The sequence below is a fragment of the Scyliorhinus torazame genome, chromosome 20, assembly GCF_047496885.1.
Source record: "Scyliorhinus torazame isolate Kashiwa2021f chromosome 20, sScyTor2.1, whole genome shotgun sequence".
NCBI lineage: Eukaryota > Metazoa > Chordata > Chondrichthyes > Carcharhiniformes > Scyliorhinidae > Scyliorhinus > Scyliorhinus torazame.
Genome location: NC_092726.1, coordinates 2,035,747 through 2,059,207, shown reverse-complemented (window position 1 = coordinate 2,059,207; position 23,461 = coordinate 2,035,747). Strand labels below are relative to the sequence as shown.

Genomic DNA, 23,461 nt, shown 5'->3' with positions numbered 1-23,461 from the left:
AAAGCCTCGCTGGCTCTGCATAATGAATTCAAACCTGTCCAAATGCAGATCGACTTTTTTTCCTGAATATCATTTCTAAAACCTGATCCACAATTGATGTTAAACTAACTGCATTGTAATTGCCAGGACTGTCTTGAACAATGGTGCCACATTTGACACTCTCTAACCCTCTGGTGACTCCCCGGTTTCTAAAGATGAAAAGATTGGTTAAATAATCCTCCCCCTCTCCTTTACTCTTGCACATCTCTTTAATTTCGCTGCTGATTTGTTTTTCTTTCTCACTCGCTCTGAATAGAGGTCTATAGAATACACCAAAGTGCCACCATCATATCTTTTGTGCTTCTCAACCCGAACCAAAAGGATCAGATTAATTTAATTAAGAAAGAACATTTACTCCACCCAAGTGCAAGGCAATGACTACGTCCAACAAGAGACTCTGCCCTTGACATTCAGTGGGTGACCATCACTGAATTCTCCACGATTAACATCGTGGGGGTTCGTTATGACATGGCAAACACCAGGATCGATCTTCATTTACTTCTCAAATCCTGTGTACCATATATAACCTTGTATCTTCTCTTCCTCTCCCCAGATGTCCCCCACTAGCCGACCACTGCTTGCTATTGTTTGAATTCCATGGGGTCCATCTGCTTCCAGAGTTAATCTTTCACTTCTGGTCCCAAACACCGTGGGTGCTTCTCACTTTACTTTGATCATTCTGTCACCGATTCTGTCCACTGCCAGTACATTGTCCTTCAGTTCTTTGCTTCATGCTACTTCTCCCATCCTGCTCAGGATAACAGTTAATATGCACAGCCGGCTTCTCTTGCCCGGTTGCCCTGTCACACTGCTTCCTTAAGAGTCCAGATTTCATTCTGGTAAATGTACGCTCCACTCTCTTCAAGGCCAGTGTAACCTCGCAAAGCTGTAAAACCCAGTCTCTCACACTACCCCACCTGTGGGCTAACCATAGCCTCAAATAACTGGAGCATAACCTCGACCCCAATATTGGGTCTGCATTTCTGAATGCTCCACTGAAGCTCCCTGTTATTTTGCCCAAATCACACTTTTAACATAAGAAAGTAAAGGCCATTGTTGGTCTTTGTATTCCCTCCAAATTACTTTTTGTTTCTTTACAGAGAGTATTGTTAATTGGTGGAGTTAATACTCCCAAACAGTGACATTACTTTTTGACTTTAATGGGGCCATTGCTTAATTTCACTGCTGCTGTTTCTGCTTGAGACAAAGTCAGGTGGGAGGAGGTTCATCTGGAGCATCAGCACCTGCAAGGTCCCATTTGCGCTGAATAGGGGCGGTCTGATTATTGCCCATCAAGTGGAGTCTTTCCAAAAGTGTCGACTGCTCCCAGTATCATGGGCAACACCTCTGCAACTAACGTCTGCCATTTTGAGGGACCCCTTTCTCTGTGCCGATGGCTGCCACGTCTCCCAACAAAACGATAGTGATAATATTTCCCAAGGCCTTCACCAAAGCCTGACTTTGCATTTCCTGGGGACAGGGTTGACTACAGGAAGGCAAGTTTATTGACTGAGAGCCACATTACTGTTTGTACAGGGCTGGACACACAGAGTCAGCACTTGATTCCTTCTCATTCAGTTTATTTTATTCTTACAGGCTTAACATGCACATTTGTAACATCTTGAAGGCTTTACCACAAAAGAATCATACAAACTACTCCACGACATTTTCATTCCGTAGCAACACCAAACATGTCACTTTCTGGAGAAATGTGGAAATATTCTGACATCAGCGTTATTTGTACAAGACTTCCCACTTGAAAATAAAATGAAATGAAAATCGCTTATTGTCACAAGTAGGCTTCAAATGAAGTTACTGCGAAAAGCTCCTAGTCGCCACATTCCGGCGCCTGTTCGGGGAGGCTGGTACGGGAATTGAACCGTGCTGCTGGCCTGCCTTGGTCTGCTTTCAAAGCCAGCGATTTAGCCCTGTGCTAAACCAGCCCCAACAGGGTCTGGTTCACAACAGAGGAAGAGAAAGAGCAAGGTTGCTGGGGCTGTTTAGCACAGGGCTAAATGGCTGGCTTTGAAAGCAGACCAAGGCAGGCCAGCAGCATGGTTCAATTCCCGTAACAGCCTCCCCAAACAGGCGCCGGAATGTGGCGACTAGGGGCTTTTCACAGTAACTTCATTTGAAGCCTACTTTTGACAATAAGCGATTTTCATTTCATTCATTATTAAAACAATTCCAGTCAATCCTCTGCATTACAATGTTAACGATGACTTATGTTTTACATTGCCCTTGCCCTTGCATATAAGCTGACACAGTCAGGTGTCGCACACAGAACAAAGCTCCCTCGACACTGCACCTTCAGGAACTCCTTGGTCAGCGGAATGACATGGCCGTTTCTGCCCAAACCCTTCATCTCCAGCGTCAAGCCGGAAATAATGCCACCGACCAAACAGGTTTCCATTCATCTGTGAGAAAAGATCTCAAAGACACGTGTGACTGGAAATAGAGGCAAGAGCTTGGTGGGGTTTGAAAACAAGTAGGAGAATTTTAAAATTGGGATGTTGCTGAACTGGGAATTTGTGTAGCTCAATGAGCACAGTAGTGATGGGTGATATGAGTCAGATTTTCTTTGATTTGATAAAAATATTCAGCATCATGAGCGGTCTGGACAAGGGGGGGGGGGGGGGGGGAAACTATTTCCATTGGTGGAAGGATAGAGGCCAAGAGCACAAACGTTTCAGAAAATCGACAAAAGAAACAATGGTGACGTAAGTATTAACTTTCTCACATTGAGAGTGGTTAAGATCTATTCTGCACTGCCCACGTGTGACGGAGGCAGGTTCAATCGAGGCGTTGAAGAGGGAATTGGATTATTTTCTGAAAAAGGAGAAGGGTTACAACAATCACACAAAGCGAATTGCTCACTGGGAGAGACAGTGCAGACGTCTGTGCTGTAACAACTCTGAGTCTGCTGCTATCACACGTCTGCCCAGTGGTAACATTAGCCGTTTCCATGAGTTATACTGGTCTTTGATGTTTATCATTCTCTGGATATTCAGACAAATGCTTCTCAATTCTTGTAGCTATCCAAGTCTCCTATACCTATCGCAGAATGAGTACTAACATGGAGATCGATTTTCAAAGCTGGCTAATGTACATCTATACTTGCACCCAAGTGATTTGCCTACAATGAGGGTCAAAGTGAAGAAGAGACCGGTGTCTTCCTGCTCCTTCCCCCTGACAATTTCTCCTCAAGATCACTGGTACAGGAGGATATGACGAAAGGGAACATGCACTGCATCCTGCATGCAGTGAGGGAGCTTGAAATGAGGTGTACACAATCTCGAATGGACATTGGACACAGCTGAGGGAGATGGGCATCATAGTGTGGACTGCGTCAGATATTAGCTGATTTGCTAACATACCTGGAGGGGCAAGGTGGTTGTTAGTGCTTGTCGAAGCCAGGTCTGTTCTATACAATATAACGGTGTCTAAGTTCCACGGCCACCTCCCTAAAGGAGTTCAGCAGCGACTGATCAAATGATCCCAAGCAGCGTGTGCATGTTGGCTGCTGTTCTTAATATATTGATACTGTATTTCGGAGAACATTTAATATAAAGAAGTAAACACAACAGGTCAATACAAAGTTATCCCATTCCAAAACCAAATCACTGATAAAAAGGAAGCATAGCCGATATCCAGGCCCACGAGTCAAGGCATAATGAAAGCACACAGTAAATTCAAAGCATTTATATTCAACAATGCTCATACACTTGAGGAACTGCAATAAACCCTGTGCCAGTTTAGCTGCTCAGAAGGATGGCCGTGCCCTCCCAGTCTAATTGTTTTAGAACAAAAAAGCTTGGTTCAAACAGAAGAGGCTGTTCGTCCAATTGAATCCAATATTCACCCAATGGGGACAAGGGTATTGTGGCGAGTGCCAACTGGCAGGCCATCCCACTTGGACGCCTTTACAACCCGAAAGGTTCTAGCTTTGCTGACAATCATCAGCTATGTTACAACTTGATTCATTACGAATGGAGTCAAGAGAAAGTGAACTCTTGTTCTTCAAAGGCATTCCCCAGGAGCTGCCACCAGAGGACCACATGTTGCACCCACTACCTTAGCTAGCAGAATCAGCATATCAACTCCATTCAAAGCAGAGAAGGTCACAGCATCCACTTGTTCTCAGGCACTGTGGTGAGGGAACTTCCGAAAGAGAACAAAAATCAGTTAGTGAATAATAGTTTGCATCACTCATGTTGTTCAGATTGAGGCAGTCACTCTCACTCCTATCGAAATGCCCAAGCAGCCAAGAATCTCAACAACTCCTCCAGAAAAATGATACACAAGACTTATGTTAGTCTCCAAGAAGCAGCTCACCGTGGAGTTGTGTCAGGAAAGGTTGAGCAGACTGGGATTATCCTCATCAGAGGTGATCATTCTGGTCGGCAGTGTAAATGCTCAGAGTATATTTTCTCTGATGGGGGAAATCTAGAACTGGTGGGCAGCATCGAAATACCATTAAAAACAGAGATGAAAGGAATTTTGTCTGTCTAAATGGCTGTTGATCTTTGGAATTCTCTGTCTCACACATCGGTGGAGGTGGGATGATTGGATATATTCAAGGCTGCGTTAGACTTCTGACCAACAAAGAAGTCAAGAGTTGGGGTTGGGGGCAGAAAAGTGGTGTTAATGTCACAATCAGATCAGTCATGATATCCCGAATGGTGGACCAAGCTACAAGGGCTATTACTGCTCCTATTTCTGATGTTGCTAGTTTAGGTAATGCAATGGACTGGTTAGTCACAGGTTTTTTGAACCTCAAACAACACATTCCAGCCGGTGTAGGATGCCATCAAATCCCTCTCTCCATTTCGACGTGCAACTCTAACTACAACTTTCTACCTCGTATCCAGCTGACGTCAAACAACAAAAACTCCCATTGGGGTCGATTCCACATACACTCGCAGATAGAAATAGTGGCCAACCAGCTTTTACTTCCTGGCAACATGATCAAAGATCCCAAGATTTGAATGGATAAAAATACTGCCCGTGTTTAATTTTAAAAACCCCGCTGTGTTAAATAAGAGGGCAAGTCACTGGAAATATTGAGGCTTTACCTTTTAAACTAGAAGCAAAAGTTCAGCGGCATGTCAGCAAGCATAACTCAGCTCCCAGGGGAGTGGGAATCTGCAACTGTTTCCCCAGAACATCGCTGGGGGCAGGGGGAATGTAATTTAATATTTCCAAACTGTGAGTGGCAGATTTTTGTTGCACAATCGTTTTAAAGGGTTATGGAATAAAGTCAAGGAAATGGAGTTCAGGTAAAAGGCCAGATATTATTTAATCGAATGGCGGGCAAATGGGCTTCAAGACACTGATTTGTCCTGTTCCTCTGAAGACACCAGCTCAGATTGGTCATCTGCTCCCTCTGCCCTCACTCCTTCGCCCACCATCGAGAAACAAATGGAACTTGGAATGCAAACCAAATGCTGGACCTTGGCGGTGAAACCACCCCAGTGTCACAAAGAGAGAAATGCCAGCCTTATCAGCGACACTTACGAGAGGAAAAAACAGACCCGAGGCTGTTGATGATCACGACAAACCTCACAGAATGTCTGCCTTTATTTCAGCTTTCTTGTCCAATGAGTTTTCATTTAAAAAAAAAAGGGCAACACAGTAGCACAGTGGTTAGCACTGTTGCTTCACAGCTCCAGGGTCCCGGGTTCGATTCCCGGCTTGGGTCACTGTCTGTGCGGAGTCTGCACGTCCTCCCCGTGTGTGCGTGGGTTTCCTCCGGGTGCTCCGGTTTCCTCCCACAGTCCAAAGAGGTGCAGGTTCGGTGGATTGGCCACGATAAATTGCCTTTAGTGTACCAAAAAAAAGGTTAGGTGGGGTTACGGGGATAGGATGGAGGTGTGGGGTGGTCCTTCCAAGGGCTGTTGCAGACTCGATGGGCCGAATGGCCTCCTTCTGCATTGTAAATTCTATGATTGTAAGACAGTGGAATAAGACCCAGAGTCGGGGGCCCCTTCTCCCAAGGAACCTTTATTGTAAACTTGAAGGAAAAGGATGGGACAGGAAGGAAGCACCCAATGAAGGAAAGGCAGCCTTGGAATGGCCCAGCTGAGCCACATTGTCAAATTCTGGGAGCGCACCGGGTCTATTTCCAGTCCCGTTACAATGCCAACAGCTGGAAAGCAACAGTGGAATCTTAAGGAACGCACCCAAAAGTCACAGCTACCGGAATTGTGGCAAAGATCAAGGTGAGGTGACTTGCCACGTGAATGAGATTAAATGAAAATCACTTATTGTCACAAGTAGGCTTCAAATGAAGTTACTGTGAAAAGCCCCTAGTCGCCACATTCCGGCACCTGTTCGGGGAGGCCGGTATGGGAATTGAATCGTGCTGCTGGCCTGCCTTGGTCTGCTTTAAAAGCCAGCGATTTAGCCAATGTGTGCTAAACCAGCCCCTACACGTTCTGTGTTGTCAAGAATTGGAGCAGGATTCTGGCACAGTGAGATTGCAAGGAATCATAGACAAAGGCTTTTGGAATGTTTGGGTCAGAGCGACGGGTTTAAGTAATACGGCTGCTGGGAAATACACTAGTTACAATTCAAATTCCAATCTCAAATATGCACTTAGTGGCGGACAAAAGCTGAAATCGGGCATAAAGAGAGTATGCTAAACTGTAACGCAGTGCATGAGAGAGAGGGCCGAGCTCATGAACCACACACTGCCCAATGGGTAAAGGAGCGCACCGCCATTATCCCATGTTCCATTGACATTCCGATATCGGTCATTTCTCACTCGACCACCCGACATCCCGTGACTCAAAGCTGAGCCTATGAGCAGGCCTCCCACAGCTCCTGCGGCCACGCCCGCTCCAATCTTTGCCTTGTTGGACATCCCCTTCTTGGGTTTGTAGCCCGGCTGGCTCCGAGATTTGCCTCTGAAATGTCTGACACTCGTCTTTCCGTCCACAAGGACGGTATCGCTCAGGCAGCTGACAAGGATGATCACTGCCCACAAGGCAGCCACGTTCTGTCTCATGGTGGAACACCTGGGTGAACACGAGATTAAAAAAAACTCATCAGCTTGAACTTAAATTAAAATGTTCCGTTTTCAATTCATTTTGGAGATCAATTTCCTTTTGTATCTATATTCTACCAAGAGATACATCAGAGGGACATTGTTGTACAAATATAGCCGCTGTCTTGCCCCAATAATATATTATAAATGTTGTTCCAGCTTGGGAACTGCTTCCCCATCTCACGTCCACAAGGCAGCGTAAAACTTCAGCTTCTTTCATCTTAAAACCCAGTCGCAGTCAGGCATCGCACATCCAGTTTTACTGTAATAAAGGCCAAAATAGAAGAATGCTGGAAATCTGTAATAAAAACACACGGTGCTCTTAAGAGCCACACTGGACTCAAAATGGTCACTCTGTTTCTCTCTCCCCAGATCCTGCCGGACTTCCAGTATTTTCTGCATTTCTTTTTCACTGTAATAAAGACCCGCCCTTCAGTTCAGTCAGAGGATTCCAAAAAATCTTAAAAGCTGGTTCTCTCTGCTGCGGGATATTTTTCAAATAATTGCCTCATTTCTAAATCTAAGCCCCCACCAACTTCCCCGTTGCAGTTTAGGATGTTCAATTGGGGATTTCGGGGCCAAGTTGTGAAAAACGAGGCTCCGAGGGGCAGGTCCTGAATCTTGACAGTGGGTAAAAAGTGACATTTTTCACCCCAGCCTATCAGGATGGTAACTTAATGGGCAAATCTGGCTTTCTCCGGACCAATCAGGATTGGTTAAGGAGCTCTGATGGCCACCCAGCATCGGGGATGGCAGGCATGGCGCAATGGTGACATTCCTGCCTCCGGGTTAGCTAGTTGAGGGCTCCAAGTTCTGGAGATTTTGGTACATGATCCAGGCTGACTGGAGTTGCTGTTGTTCAAATCAGATGGTTAAATAAGGCCCCATCGGGGGAGCTGATATCAATAAGGGCACATAAAGGGAAGCAGGAGAGTAAGGAACGGGAGCGGTTGCTGCAAGAACTTTTGAGGGTGGACAGACAATATGCGGAAGCACCGGAGGAGGGATTGTACAGGGAAAGGCAAAGGCTGCATGTGGAATTTGACTTGCTGACTACAGGCACTGCAGAGGCACAATGGAGGAAGGCGCAGGGTGTACAGTATGAATATGGGGAGAAGGCGAGCAGATTGCTGGCACACCAATTGAGGAAAAGGGGAGCAGCGAGGGAAATAGGGGGAGTGAGGGACGAGGAAGGAGAGATGGAGCGGGGAGCGGAGAGAGTGAATGAAGTGTTCAAGACATTTTATAAAAAATTATATGAAGCTCAACCCCCGGATGGGAGGGAGAGAATGATGGACTTTTTGGATCGGCTGGAAATTCCCAAGGTGAAAGAGCAGGAAAGGGTGGGACTGGGAGCACAGATCAAGGTAGAAGAAGTGGTGAAAGGAATTAGGAACATGCAGCCGGGAAAGGCCCCGGGACCGGACGGATTCCCAGTTGAATTCTACAGAAAATATTTGGACTTGCTCGCCCCGGTACTGACGAGGACCTTTAACGAGGCAAAGGAAAGGGGACAACTGCCCCCGACTATGTCTGAAGCAACGATATCGCTTCTCTTAAAGAAGGAAAAGGACCCGCTACAATGCGGGTCCTACAGACCAATTTCCCTCCTAAATGTGGATGCCAAGGTCCTGGCCAAGGTAATGGCAATGAGAATAGAGGAATGTGTCCCGGGGGTGGTTCACGAGGACCAAACTGGGTTTGTGAAGGGGAGACAGCTGAACACGAATATACGGAGGCTGTTAGGGGTAATGATGATGGCCCCACCAGAGGGTGAAACGGAGATAGTAGTGGCGATGGATGCCGAGAAAGCATTTGATAGAGTGGAATGGGATTATTTGTGGGAGGTGTTGAGGAGATTTGGTTTTGGAGAGGGGTATGTTAGATGGGTGCAGCTATTGTATAGGGCCCCAGTGGCGAGTGTGGTCACGAATGGACGGGGATCGGCATATTTTCGGCTCCATAGAGGGACAAGGCAGGGATGTCCTCTGTCCCCATTACTGTTTGCACTGGCGATTGAGCCCCTGGCGATAGCGCTGAGGGGTTCCAAGAGATGGAGGGGAGTACTTAGGGGAGGAGAAGAACACCGGGTATCTTTGTATGCGGATGATTTGCTACTATATGTGGCGGATCCGGCGGAGGGGATGCCAGAAATAATGCGGATACTTGGGGAGTTTGGGGATTTTTCAGGGTATAAATTGAACATGGGGAAGAGTGAGCTGTTTGTGGTGCATCCAGGGGAGCAGAGTAGAGAAATAGAGGACCTACCGTTGAGGAAGGTAACAAGAGACTTTCGTTACCTGGGGATCCAGATAGCTAAGAATTGGGGCACATTGCACAGGCTAAATTTAACGCGGTTGGTGGAACAGATGGAGGAAGATTTCAAGTGATGGGATATGGTAGCACTGTCAATGGCAGGGAGGGTGCAGGCGGTTAAGATGGTGGTCCTCCCGAGATTCCTCTTTGTGTTTCAGTGCCTCCCGGTGGTGATCACGAAGGCTTTTTTTAAAAGGATAGAAAAGAGCATCATGGGTTTTGTTTGGGCCGGGAAGACTCCGAGAGTGAGGAAGGGATTCTTACAGCGTAGTAGGGATAGGGGGGGCTGGCACTACCGAGCCTAAGTGAGTACTATTGGGCCGCTAATATTTCAATGGTGAGTAAGTGGATGGGAGAGGAGGAGGGAGCGGCGTGGAAGAGATTAGAGAGGGCGTCCTGTAGGGGGACCAGCCTGCAGGCTATGGTGACAGCCCCATTGCCGTTCTCACCAAGGAACTATACCACAAGCCCGGTGGTGGTAGCTACACTGAAGATTTGGGGACAGTGGAGACGACATAGGGGAAAGACCGGAGCATTGGGGGGGTCCCCGATAAGAAACAACCATAGGTTTGCCCCGGGGGGAATGGATGGGGGATATGGAATGTGGCAAAGAGCAGGAATAACGCAACTGAAAGATCTATTTGTGGATGGGAAGTTCGCGAGTCTGGGAGCGCTGACCGAGAAATATGGGTTGCCCCAAGGGAATGCATTCAGGTACATGCAATTGAGGGCTTTTGCGAGGCAACAGGTGAGGGAATTCCCGCAGCTCCCGACACAAGAGGTGCAGGACAGAGTGATCTCAAAGAAATGGGTGGGGGATGGTAAGGTGTCAGATATATATAGGGAAATGAGGGACGAAGGGGAGACTATGGTGGATGAACTAAAAGGGAAATGGGAAGAAGAGCTAGGGGAGGAGATCGAGGAGGGGCTGTGGGCAGATGCCCTAAGCAGGGTAAACTCGTCGTCCTCGTGTGCCAGGCTAAGCCTGATTCAGTTTAAGGTATTACACAGGGCACATATGACTGGAACACGGCTCAGTAAATTTTTTGGGGTGGAGGATAGGTGTGCGAGGTGCTCGAGAAGCCCAGCGAATCATACCCATATGTTTTGGTCATGCCCGGCACTACAGGGGTTTTGGATGGGGGTGACAAAGGTGCTTTCGAAAGTAGTAGGAGTCCGGGTTGAACCAAGCTGGGGGTTGGCTATATTTGGGGTTGCACAAGAGCCGGGAGTGCAGGAGGCGAGAGAGGCCGATGTTTTGGCCTTTGCGTCCCTAGTAGCCCGGCGCAGGATATTGCTAATGTGGAAAGAAGCCAAGCCCCCGGGGGTGGAGACCTGGATAAATGACATGGCGGGGTTTATAAAGCTAGAGCGGATTAAGTTCGTCCTAAGGGGGTCGGCTCAAGGGTTCACCAGGCGGTGGCAACCGTTCGTCGAATATCTTGCGGATAGATAGATGGGGGAAAAAAGAAGGCAGCAGCAGCAGCCCAGGATTTGGGGGGGGGGAGGGATGGGGGGGGGGCGGGGGGGGTGTAGCTTGTGACAAGGCAGTTGCCAATTAGGGCTAGTTTTCATTTTTGTTATTTAATATTTTTTTTTTTTTTGTTTATATAAAATAGGTCATTGTTATCTGTATTGTTATAATGTTGTGTAAAGGATGCACAATGTACTGTGTCGGTTGACCAAAAATTTTCAATAAAATATTTATTTAAAAAAAAAATAAGGCCCCATCTGCCCTCTTGGGCGCACAAGACCAACTTGTACAACAGCAGGGAAATCTTCTCGGTGTTCCAGGCCAACATTGCCTAAAAATGAAACCTTGTCTGCACATCAAAATGAAATCATTGATCGTAAAGCATTCTGGGGGAGTCCTGATCCAATTGTAAAGTTGCTACATAAACTCAAATTCTTCCACAGAAAGATATTCGGATTCTCACACAAACGCCCTGTTCCATTTTGTTGATAAGACCAGTATGATTATAAACAGCTTCTCCTCCAGCTGATTAGTGCAGTGCCACTGGAGGTGTGTTAACATGCACTGTAAACCATCCAACTCTGCAATGTGACACAGACATATAGAATATATTGCACTAAATAATCGATGAGCTTAATTGGGGGAAACAAAATGCTTGCATGAAATTCATCAAACAGGAACAACTTAAAAATCAGAACAGATGCGAACATTTGGGAATCTGTATCATTTAGAGGTGCTGTTACAATGCTCGTGTACCCGATAGACCACCAACCTCTGCGAAAGACGGGGGAACAAAGTTGCAAGGGAATTACAGAGAGGTGCAAGAATTGTAGAGTCGTTACGATGGGGTACTTTAATTATCCAAATATAGACCAGGCTATTAGTATGAAGGAAAGATAATGGCTTTTTGTTAATATCACTGGATTAGTAATCTCGAGAACCAGGCTAATGCTCCGAGGGCTAGGGTTTCAAATCCCACCATGGCAGGTGGCACAGTTAAAATTCAATAGATTTTTTTAAAAATCACAAACTTAAAGCTTGGTCTCAGTGACGGGGCCAGGAAACTGCCCATCAATTGTTGTCAAAATCCTATAGAGTTCATTGATTCTCTACAGGGAAGTAGCTCTGTACATACGACTCCGGGCCTGCGCCAATATGGTTCATTGTTCTCTGAAATGAACCAGGAAAGCCACTCGGCTGAAGGGCAATTAGGAACGAGCAACAGATGCTGGCCTTGACCATGATTCCTGCGTTCCCATGGAAGAATAAAGGGCAAAGAGGGGGACAGAGTTCCCATGGTGTGTTCGACAGCACCAAAAAGGAGGCTTTCCTGGTCCCCAGCAACGAGGTGGGCCAAATGGATCAAGTGTCAGTGGGACAACATTTGGTGATCACTGTATCGGAATAGTTAGGTTGGTTATGAAGAAAGACAAAGAGAATTGAGGGTGGCACGGTGGCCCAGTGGTTAGCACTGCTGCCTCGCGCCGCCGAGGACCCGGATTCGATCCCGGCCCCGGGTCACTGTCCGTGTGGAGTTTGCACATTCTCCCCGTGTCTGCGTGGGTCTCACCCCCACAACCCAAAAAAGATGTGCAGGGTAGATGGATTGGCCACGCTCAATTGCTCCTTAATTGGAAAAATAAACAAAGAAAATTGAGCAAAAGATCAATTATCTGGGGGGGAATGTCAGCTTCAATGAGGCAGGAATAAATTGGAATCAAAGAATGGCCTGTAAAACAGTGTCTGAACAATGGGTCACCTTCAGTTAACCTCAGTGGTGGGGAAGCTTATTGAAATAAGAATTTGGGACAAAATTAATAGTCACAGGAACAAATGTAAGTTGATTAGGGTAAATCAGCACTGATGTATTAGGGCAAATTCACGTGAGACTAACTTGAAGGTTTTGGAGAAATAACAAAGAGGGCTGATGAGGCAATGCAGTTGATGTGGTACACGTGGACTGCCTAAAGGCATGTTACAGCGCTGCATTTACTTGTGAACAAAGTTATAGCTCATGGATAGGAGATCGTTTCCTGTGACAGGAAGCAGTGGTGGTTAATGGATGTTTTGGAGGCTGCCGGTAAGTATGTAAGTCATGGATGGTGCTGGGACCATTGCTTTTCCGGACACACATCAATGACCTCGACCGTATTGTACAGGGCACAACTTCAGATTTGGTGGATGATACGAAACTCAGCAGGAGGATAGTGTCGAACGTCAAAAGGACATTAAAAAGTTGGTGGAATGGGCAGACAGATGGCAGATGACAACGCCAAGTGGTTCACTTAAAACACGGGGAGGATATGTGAACTATAGGATATGACTCTTAAGGGAGTGCAGCAGCAGAGGGATCTGGGTGTAGATGTGCACACAGGTGTGCATTGAAAGGTGGTAAGACAGGTTCAGAGCACAATTAGTAAAGCACACAATATGTCAGGCTTCATCAATAGGGGCAGTGGACGTTGTGTGCGAGTCACTAGTTCAGTCTCAGCTTAAGGATTGCGTCCAGGAAAGAGGTGAGGGCAGATCCAGTTATGAAGATAGATTGAAGAGGTTGGGACTGTTTTCCTAGAAGGAAAGGAGGCTGAAAGCTATTCAAACGACGAGGGGCCTGGACAGAGCAGATAGGGAAAAACTGTTCCCGTGGGTGGAAGGATCGAGAACAAAGTGGCACAGAGCTGCGTTTTCCCCTGCTCAGGATAGGCTGGGCGGTTCTCACTACTGTCGAGGAATGCGCTGAATATGCATAACCAGGGGCTGGTATAGCACAGTGGGCTAAATCGCTGGCTTTGAAAGCAGACCAAGGCAGGCCAGCAGCACGGTTCAATTCCCGTACCAGCCTCCCCGAACAGGCGCCGGAATGTGGCGACTAGGGGCTTTTCACAGTAACTTCATTTGAAGCCTACTTGTGACAATAAGCGATTTTCATTTTCCTTCATTTCATTCATATGCAGGCTTGGCATAAATGAGCAGTTTTGTGTTTCCAGTCAGGTTTAAGGTCATTGGCAAAAGCAACAGGATGAAAAACGCTTTCACTGAGTGGGTGTTTAAGATCTGGAATGCACTGCCTGAAGATGTGGTGGAGGCAATTTCAATTGAAGCATTCAAACAAGAGTTAGATTGTTATCCAAAAAGGAAGAATGTGCAAGGTTATGGGGAGAAGGCTGGGGAGGTGCACCCTGCAGTTACTCTGATGCATAATGGACCCATAACTGCAAAGGTCTACCAGTAAAGAAAACAACCACACTGAGGTCTAAGGCAGTGCGGACACCATTAGCTTAGCATTGGTGTATTCTGATGGAATTAACATGTTCCAGGACCTCGGAATCGGTGGCCTTGCTCTGGGTGCTGGCGATCTTTCGGTGATCTGCCTTTTCCCCTGCTGAGTACCGGTTGTCCGGTTCTCACTACTGTAGCAGAATGCACTAAATATGTAGGCATGGCAGAATTGCAGTTGTGTGTTTCCAGTCAGGTTGTTGTTGTTCCACACTCTTTTACTCAGCATGGACATAACAGCTGCAGCTTTTGCAACTTGTGTGTTGCTTACAGCAAGAAGTGACAGATTGTTGGTGATTGTAGAGCCTACATATGTGAATCTATCTACAACTTGATTTATTTAGCACCTTTAAGTGTAATGAAATATCATAGAATTTACAGTGCAGAAGGAGGCCATTCGGCCCATCGAGTCTGCACCGGCTCTTGGAAAGAGCACCCGACCCAAGGTCAACACCTACACCCTATCCCCATAATCCAGTAACCCCACCCAACACTAAGGGCAATTTAGCATGGCCAATCCGCCTAACCTGCACATCTTTGGACTGTGGGAGGAAACCGGAGCAACCGGAGGAAACCCACGCACACACGGGGAGGATGTGCAGACTCCGCACAGACAGTGACCCAAGCCGGAATCGAACCTGGGACCCTGGAGCTGTGAAGCAATTGTGCTATCCACAATGCTACTGTGCAGTTATCCCAAGCAAGTATGACAATACTACAATGACACCTGCAAGCGAGATGGTGGAGACTGACACTGGTGGCTGTGATCACTGAATAGAGTACCAAATGAATCTGTATCTTCTCAGCCCACTTTCTTCCTCTGCAGCAAATGTCGCCACGCCAGTGTGGGATTCCTGAGCCACAGCAGGCAGTGTTAAACCCAGAGTTGGCGACCACAGCACAATTGTCTCACAAAGCAGAAGGCTGCCAAGTAAAGCTATAAAAATTTGGCAATACTCTACAATAGCTGTGCAAAGTAGCCAGAGAAAGTAAAAACATTGAGTAGCATGCCGAGTATTCAGGTTGTAAACATCCGCTTCCCCACAGCTTTTATTACTCCGCCTCGTATCAGGATCATTTACCGAGTGCTGAAAATCGACTTTATCTCTTTAACCAAGGTGCCACTCATTCCCAGTATTGGTTTTGTGATGTTACATGGGATTGATTACAGCATCAAAATAGGATATTTGACCCACTGATCCCTGCCCTCGTTGATCCTCCATTCAAGCTTTCTTCCACCCCCTTAACACCTCACCCTTTCAACATAACGTTTAAATCCCTCCTTTCTGAGGTTTTTAATCTAATTTCCCATGAAACGCATAGACCTCGTTTTCCTCAACCTCTCCCCATGATAGCAAGTTTCACAATCAGACCAAGGTCTGGGTACGAATGTTTCTCCTTAATCATTTCATGGATTTATACTGACATTTGTAGGCTGTGGTTTTGTTCTCCCCCAGAAGGGGGGGGGGAACAAGACAGACAAGAGTGAGAATTATATTTATGCATGAGTGACAGATTAACATATCTTGAATCAGTACCTCAATGTCATTGCCGCCCATTAAGATAATGTCACTTTACGAGCGATCCAGACTGATGCTCTGGGAACATGGCTCAAATCCCAACAGGGCAGCAGGTGGAACTTAAATTCAATTAATAAATCTGGAATTAATCATTCGTTTCATGGTCAACATTATTGAGACCGTCATTGATTGTTGTAAATATAATAATCTTTATTAGTGTCGCAAGTAGGCTTACATTAACACCACAATGAAGTTACTGTGAAAGTCCCCTAGTCACCTCTTCAGGTACACTGAGGGAGAATTCAGAATGTCCAATTCACCCAACAAGCACGTCTTCGGGACTTTGTGGGAGGAAACCCACGCAGACACGGGGGAGAACGTGCAGACTCCGCACAGACAGTGACCCAAGCCGGGAATCGAACCTGGGACCCTGGCGCTGTGAAGCAACAGTGCTAACCACTGTGCTCCCGTGCCATCCCAAAACCCATTTGGTTCACTAATGCCTTTCGAGGAGGAGATCTGTTGTCCTGACCTGGTCTGGCCTACATGTGACTCCAGATCCACATTGATGTGCTCGGACTTTTTAGAAATATACACTTTTAATTGAACACTTTTTGAATATATAAATACAAAACAGATAAATAACCCCAAAAAACAATCTCCCCCATCCCACCATCCTAGCTTCTGACGGTGACCAGTTCCGTGAAAGACACGACAAATGGTTGCCATCTTGTGCAAAACCTCAATCTGTATCTCATTTGCTCAAGTTACAAAATCTCCACGAAATCCCCCCCCCCACCGTCACGCCGAGACGCTGACCTCCGCTCCAACAGAACCCGCCTGCGAGCGATCAGCGAGGCGAAGGCTCAGACATCTGTCCCCGCTCCCGTCTCAACCTCCGGCAGCTCAGAAACGGCTTCGCGGGGGCCAGGCTCCAATGTGGCTGAAGGAACCCCAAATGTTGGCTAGCTTAGGACACGCCCAGTTCATGACTGGCTGGCCCTCTCCCACACCACTCACCCCTATCCTCCATCCACTCAAACACCTAGCCCTTGCTAAATGTGCCCATGCACCACCTTTACATGTATGAGCCCCGGGCCTTGCATACAATGAGGTGGCATTCACCCTCCGCAGACCACAGCCATTCCTCCACTCCTCTTGTTCCCCCTCCCCACCTCACACTGTTCTTCATCCCACTCGGCCTTAATCCCCTCCAGCGTCGCTGTGTGCTCTGCCAGAATCCTCCCATAAATTCCAGAAGCACTCTCTTCTTCCACCCCCTCCAACAACTGTACCCTCTCCACCAACGACAACACCGGGAAAATCCTCCTAGCACAATTCTAAACCTGCAAGTATCTGAACGCCTCTGAAAGCGCGAACCCGTACTTATCTACCATCTCCTCCAGACTCGCAAACCAGCAATAAATCCCCCGTTACTGCTACCTCTTATCCTCCCAGCCTGGTCAACTCTAAACAGCCCTCTGAAATGGCCGGGCGAGACACTCAGTTGGATGAAACTACGATCAAGTCTCCTTCACTGTCACTGGGTCAAAGTTCTGCAACGTCCTCCCTGACAGCATGGCGGGTGTGCCTACACCACAGGGACTGCAGTGGTTCAGAAAAGTGACTCACAACCACCTCTTCAAAAGGCAACCGGCCCAGCCAGCGAAACCCATAGCCCGTATAAGAATGCTGAAAATGCACCTGGATGCGACCCCAGGAAGGTGCAGAGCTCCCTCTGGGCTGCACAGGAGTCAGCCACGGTCAGGTGCTCAGGTCCTGAAGGAGGACCTGAAGCCAATCACAGAGACAAGCTACTGACTGAGGTTCGGCTGTCATGAAGGGACAATACTGCCTCCCTTAGAGTTGACGTTTTTCGTTCGCAAGGAAGCAACAGATGACACAACCATAACCTTGTTGAACGAGAAGGAAGATGCATCATTGGGGACTGCACTGAAAGGGTTAACAGCCTCACCTGCACATCTGCAAAGGATGCACCTTTTGCTCATTCACAAGCATTCGACTTCAAGAAAACAATGAGAAGGTTTCAGCAACTGACATCTTGTTGATTTGTTTTCCTGCTTCGCAACAGGGTGTGGAGTGGAGGCAGAAATGGGTGGGGCCGGCAGTCAAACTGGGAACTGAATGCTGCTACACGAAGTGTCTGTATGCATCATCAGTTATGTACCGGCTACCTTGTGCCAAGTACTTTAACTAATGCTCAGCCAGCTCGGTGACCTGATCACTCTTGGAGATGCCACCAACATCAGCAGTCATTTTTATAGTTTGATCAATTATTCATGGCATATTTGGTATCACTGTAATTGATAAGCAGGCTTGTTTTTTATCATCACTGATCCCACCTCACTTCATTTTCAAGCAGGTTTCAATTTCATAAATCAAACAAACAAGTGTTTTTTTTAAAAACGAAAAGCACCAGCAGGGGCCAGGTTTTCTGCTGTGCTCATCGCTCTCCCATCTCATTGAAACGGCAGAGTGCAGAGAAGGTGAGATGCACAATGTGCTCTCCATATACAACTTACTTCATGCAGCTGAATACTTCACTTGGACTGGAGAGGGCAGACAGAGACTCACCCGAAAGGTGGCATCTCCAAGAGTGCTGCCCTCCTTATTACAGATCTCCAATCGGGTTTCCAACCTGCCCCGAGCACTCAGACTGAAATTGGGTCAATGTCTGTCACCAATGTTTTGTGTGTCTGTGACACACCTTTCGGTATTCCACCTCCCCAACATTTTTTTTTTTAAATTTTAAAATTTAGAGTACCCAATTCTTTTTTCCGATTAGGTGGCAATTTAGCGTGGCCAATCTAACTACCCTGCACATCTTTGGGTTGTGGGGGCGAAACCCACGCAGACACGTGGAGAATGTGCAAACTCTACACGGACAGTGACCCAGAGCCGTATCGAACCCGGGACCTCGGCGCCGTGAGGCAGCAGTGCTAACCCACTGCGCCACAATGCCACCCATCTCTCCATCATTTTTAATGCCATGAACATCCTCCATACTTCTACACGGAGTCGGAATGTGAGGGGATTTACTCAAAATGTCTAGCCTCACATCTCTTCACAACCGGGACGCTGCTCCCCACAGTTCTGCTGAAGCTGGGACCCACCTTCAGGCTCTTGGATGGGATATTGTTTTTAATAATAATCTTTTTTGTCACAAGTAGGCTTACACTAACACTGCAGTGAAGTTACTGTGAAAAGCCCCTAGTCGCCACACTCCGGCGCCTGTTCGGGGACACGGAGGGAGAATTCAGAATGTCCAATCCACCTAACAAGCACGTCTTTCGGGACTTGTGGGAGGAAACCGGAGCGCCCGGAGGAAACCCATGCAGACACGGGGAGGACGTGCAGACTCCGCACAGACAGTGACCCAAGCCGGGAATCAAACCTGGGATCCTGGAGCTGCGAAGCCACAGTGCTAACCACTGCGCTACAGTGCTGCCCACGCCCATTTTGAGAAGGATATTTATTCCAAATCCACACCCCCATGTGGTATGGAATTTATATCTTTAATAGATGGATAAGACAGGTGAGGAATACACTCCTGCCCCCCAAACAGAATTGAACTTCCACTATAGACGGTGCACCTTGATTTACCACAAAGTGAGAGGTGGGTGAACGACAACCCGGACTATCACTGCAGAAAGATCTGTCTGGTTATTGGTCTACTTCACCCACCCCATGCCAGAGGGACCTGTTACCCCCAGCCACACCCCTATCCACACACTTTCAAGAGGTACTCTCCCTACCCCCCCTCCCGGATCAGCCTGCCTGCCTGGAGCCGAGTCTCCCTCTCCCAATGATCAGGCATTTCTCACCCAGAGCTGGGTGACTCCCACACACTCCCCCTCTCGCACCAACAGCTGGCAGCGATGGAGCGGGTCACAGCCATGACAATTCCCCAGGCCAGCCACTTGGGGGAAGAAGAAATTAACCCTTGATTCGAACCTCAGAGCTTAAAAAGGGGGGACGGATTTGCATCTAATGCTGTATTCCTCCCCACGTATGTGCAGAAGATTATTTGCAAAGCTGCAGACAGGCGAAGGGAGGAAAGAGCAGGAACATTCAACATTGGGAGAGAGCACAGACAATGGGGGTCTTTCTCCTGAGGACACAATGTCCCCTCTGCTCTGACCTCACCCCCCACAGCCAAACCCCCACACACACTGCCCCACAGGGCTGCCCTGTGCCCCCTCCACCGAGCTCCTGTTGCCCCAGCTCCCTCCCACTGACACCGACCTGCTCCTGGCGCTGTCCGCTTGAAGGTGCTGCTCTGGTCGCTGCCAGCTTCTGCCGAGAAGATCCTCAGACAAAAACCCTCAAGAGGATCTGCAGCCGGAATTGTCAGCGATTCATGGGCCAGCCCCCTCGGTTTGATTGGCAGCCAGAGTGGCCAATGGGGGTGGGGGTGGTCCAGGACTGTGCCGGGATGCGTGTGCAGAATGGCTCCATTGGAGCAGGGTTCAGGCTGGGGGGTGCCCCACACCCAGCTCACTGAATTAAAGATGCACCAGATGAAGGATACTGCCTTGTCACAACACTCCCCATCACCCCTGTGCTGGCACTGCTTCCCACTTCACTGCACTGACAACATTTGCAAATTTTCTCCAGAAGGAAATTCCTCCATGGCTTCGCTCTTCCCCATTTCTGTAATCTCCTGCGGTGCCAAATCTGTGCTGCTCAAACCCTGGCCCCCTGAGCATCCTCCATTTTAATCACCTTCCGTAGCTTCAGCTAAATCGCACCCACGCTCTGGAATACTCTCCTTAAACCTCTCCCTGCATCTCCCTCCTCCTGTAAAACACTCCCTGAAAGCTACTTCTTTTGGTTATTTCACCTGGGGCAGCGCGGTGGCGCAGCGGCTAGCACTGCTGCCTCGCGGCGCCGAGGACCCGGGTTCGATCCCGGCCCTGGGTCACTGTCCGTGTGGAGTTTGCACATTCTCCCCGTGTCTGCGTGGGTTTCGCCCCCACAACCCAAAGATGTGCCGGGTGGGAGGATTGGCCGCGCTAAATTGCCCCTTCATTGGGAAAAAAAAATGAATTGGGTCCTCTAAACGTATTTAAAACAAGACAATAGTTGCTTCTGTGTCAGACCAGGCTGGAACGCACAACTAAAGCAGCCACCATCCCTCTGTCCACTTCTCTTTCTCACATTGACTGCCAATGTAGCAAGCTGCACGCCAAGAAATGGTGTATTCATAGAATCGACAATGCAGAAGGAGGCCATTCAGCCCATTGAGTCTGCACCGGCCCTTGGAAAGGGCACCCTACTCAAGCCCCTCGCCGCCACTCTTTCCCTCTTTATGCCCTAACCCAATCTAACCTTCCCGGACACTCAGGGCAATTTTGGACACTCAGGGCAATTTTCCACCCACAATCCACCTAACCTGCACATCTTTGGACTGTGGGTGGAAACCGGAGCACCCGGAGGAAACCCACGCACACACGGGGAGAACGTGCAAACTCCGCACAGACAGTGACGCAAGCCGGGAATCGAACCCGGGTTCCTGGAGCTGTGAAGTCACAGTGCTAACCACTATGCTACCGTGCTGCCTTGATCAATGTGTAAAGTACAGGGTCCTATCAGAAAAATCAGAGTGGTTTTGTTGAACTGATATTGAGCAGGGATGAATGGGAGTGCTGATTAATTACCTGGTCAATTTTTAAACACACGGCGATATTTATTAGTTATAAAAGTTTTTGGGGGGGGGGTGTGACTGACAGTAAAGAATCACCCAGAGTGTATTCACTTCCCAGCACGGTGCCTCATGGATGGGCATATCAGGTAATCATGGTGGCATGAAACCTCTTGGAATATCTCGGAGAGTTGGCAATCCTGACGCCAGCTGGTTTGGTGCTCATGTCCTCAGATGATTATTTGAAGAAAGAATGGGAAGAGTAGACAAGGGCAATGCAGTATTTATTTTTTGTTTGTGCGTGGCATGGGGCATCACTGGCAAGGTCAGTATTTATCCTCAATCCCTAATTGCCCTTGCCATGGTATAGATGTAGATGTTTGGATTTTTAAGAGCTTTTTAAGGAGGTTCCCACACATGATGAGTTCACAGGTTAGGATATGAAGTCAGGGGAAAAAAGCTGAATGGATTGAATGATTGATTTGATTTATTGTCACATGTGCCGAAGTTCAGTGAAAAGTATTTTTCTGCGGCCGAGGGAACGTACACAGTACGTACATCGTAGACACAAGAATAATCAACAGAGAACATTGACAAATGGCACATCGACAAACACTGATTGGTTACAGTGCGGAACAAGGGGCCAAACAAAGTAAACCCATGAGCAAGAGCAGCATAGTGCATTGTGCATAGTGTTCTTACAGGAAACAGATCAGTCCGAGGGGGAGTCGTTGAGGAGTCTGGTAGCTGTGGGGAAGAAGCTGTTCCTATGTCTGGATGTGCGGGTCTTCAGACTTCTGTATCTTCTGCCTGATGGAAGGGTCTGGAAGAGGGCAAACCCTGGGTGGGAGGGGTCTCTGACAATGCTGTCTGCCTTCCTGAGGCAGCGGGAGGTGTTGACAGAATCAACGTGCGGGTGGAAAGCTTGTGTGATGCGTTGGGCTGAGTTCGCCACACTCTGAAGTTTCTTGCGGTCCTGGGCCGAGCAGTTGCCATACCAGGCTGTGATGCAGCCGGATAGGATGCTCTCTGTGGCACATCAGTAGACGTTTGTGAGAGTCAGTGCAGACATGCTGAATTTCTTTAGCTTTCGTAGGAAGTAGAGACGTTGCTGGTGAAGGGAGGGGTCCTGAGATAAGACCATCGACATGGACACGGAGGGAGCTGGACATCACTGACACAAAAAACAATGATCGCATGTATACTATGTCCCGCGGGTGTGTGGGGATGCTGCAAAGGGGAGACGCAAGGGGAAGGAGTGGTATCGGTTTTTATTATGACAGGACCCAGGATGTATGTACAAATGGACTCTATACATTCCTGCGGGGCAGCTTATACAAATTACTTGCAATTCCAAAATACCTAGGCCCTGTGTCAGCTGGGAATCCAGGATCAAGGGGATTACAGGTGATGCGGAAAGCTGGAAAGCAGGACCTTTGCCCCCAGGCAAGATGACATTGGTTTTTAAAATGACAGATCAGAAAATGTTAAATGCCTCGAGGACCCGAATCACCCGATTGTGAAATATAAAGTTCTAGGGGACCGTCTGGAGATTCTCTGTATAGATCCCTGCCAGGCACCTCACCCCACTAAAGATCATGAGATGAAATGTGACAGATTAACAGTTTTGTATCACGGAAGTCAGGTAGACAGCCAGTCAGCACAGGAGCCTGATAATCGGGTGGGATATTGTAGGAAACAAGGACCCCTCCGCATAAGGGTGGGGACCAGGCAGAAACCGACCTCCACCGCTGTGACACCGGCGAGCTCCGGCTGAGTACAACCACGAGTCCAAGGACAACCCATAGCCTGAACGTGCTGAGCACATCATTCACCACACTGTGGGACATGGTTAGTCCTGACCCCCACTGAACAATCAGTGACAATAGTACCAGGATATGAACATGTAGAAGTTATGATTAATCTCACCAGCCTATGATGTGTTGGGTACTCTGGATCTGTGGAGACTGCGTTTACCTTAGCAGTAACATAGACAGGCTACCAACACTTGTAATAGGACAACTCTATGTAACTAAGAGCTGTTAAACATACTTGCACTGTGGGTCGACACTATGTTAGATTGACTGAAGACCTATGCCTAACCTGACCAGCCTATACTGCTA

At 47.9% G+C, this 23,461-nt stretch overlaps 1 long non-coding RNA gene across 1 annotated transcript; it reads right to left on the bottom strand.

Moving 5' to 3' along the window:
• Window positions 1–1,602: 1,602 nt before the first annotated feature.
• LOC140396816 (uncharacterized) lies at window positions 1,603–20,220 on the bottom strand. The gene is made up of 2 exons (XR_011936639.1): window positions 19,940–20,220; window positions 1,603–7,058 (listed from the first exon to the last, which is right to left on the bottom strand). It is a non-coding gene; the product is annotated as an uncharacterized lncRNA (long non-coding RNA).
• Between the last annotated feature and the right edge of the window lie 3,241 nt (window positions 20,221–23,461).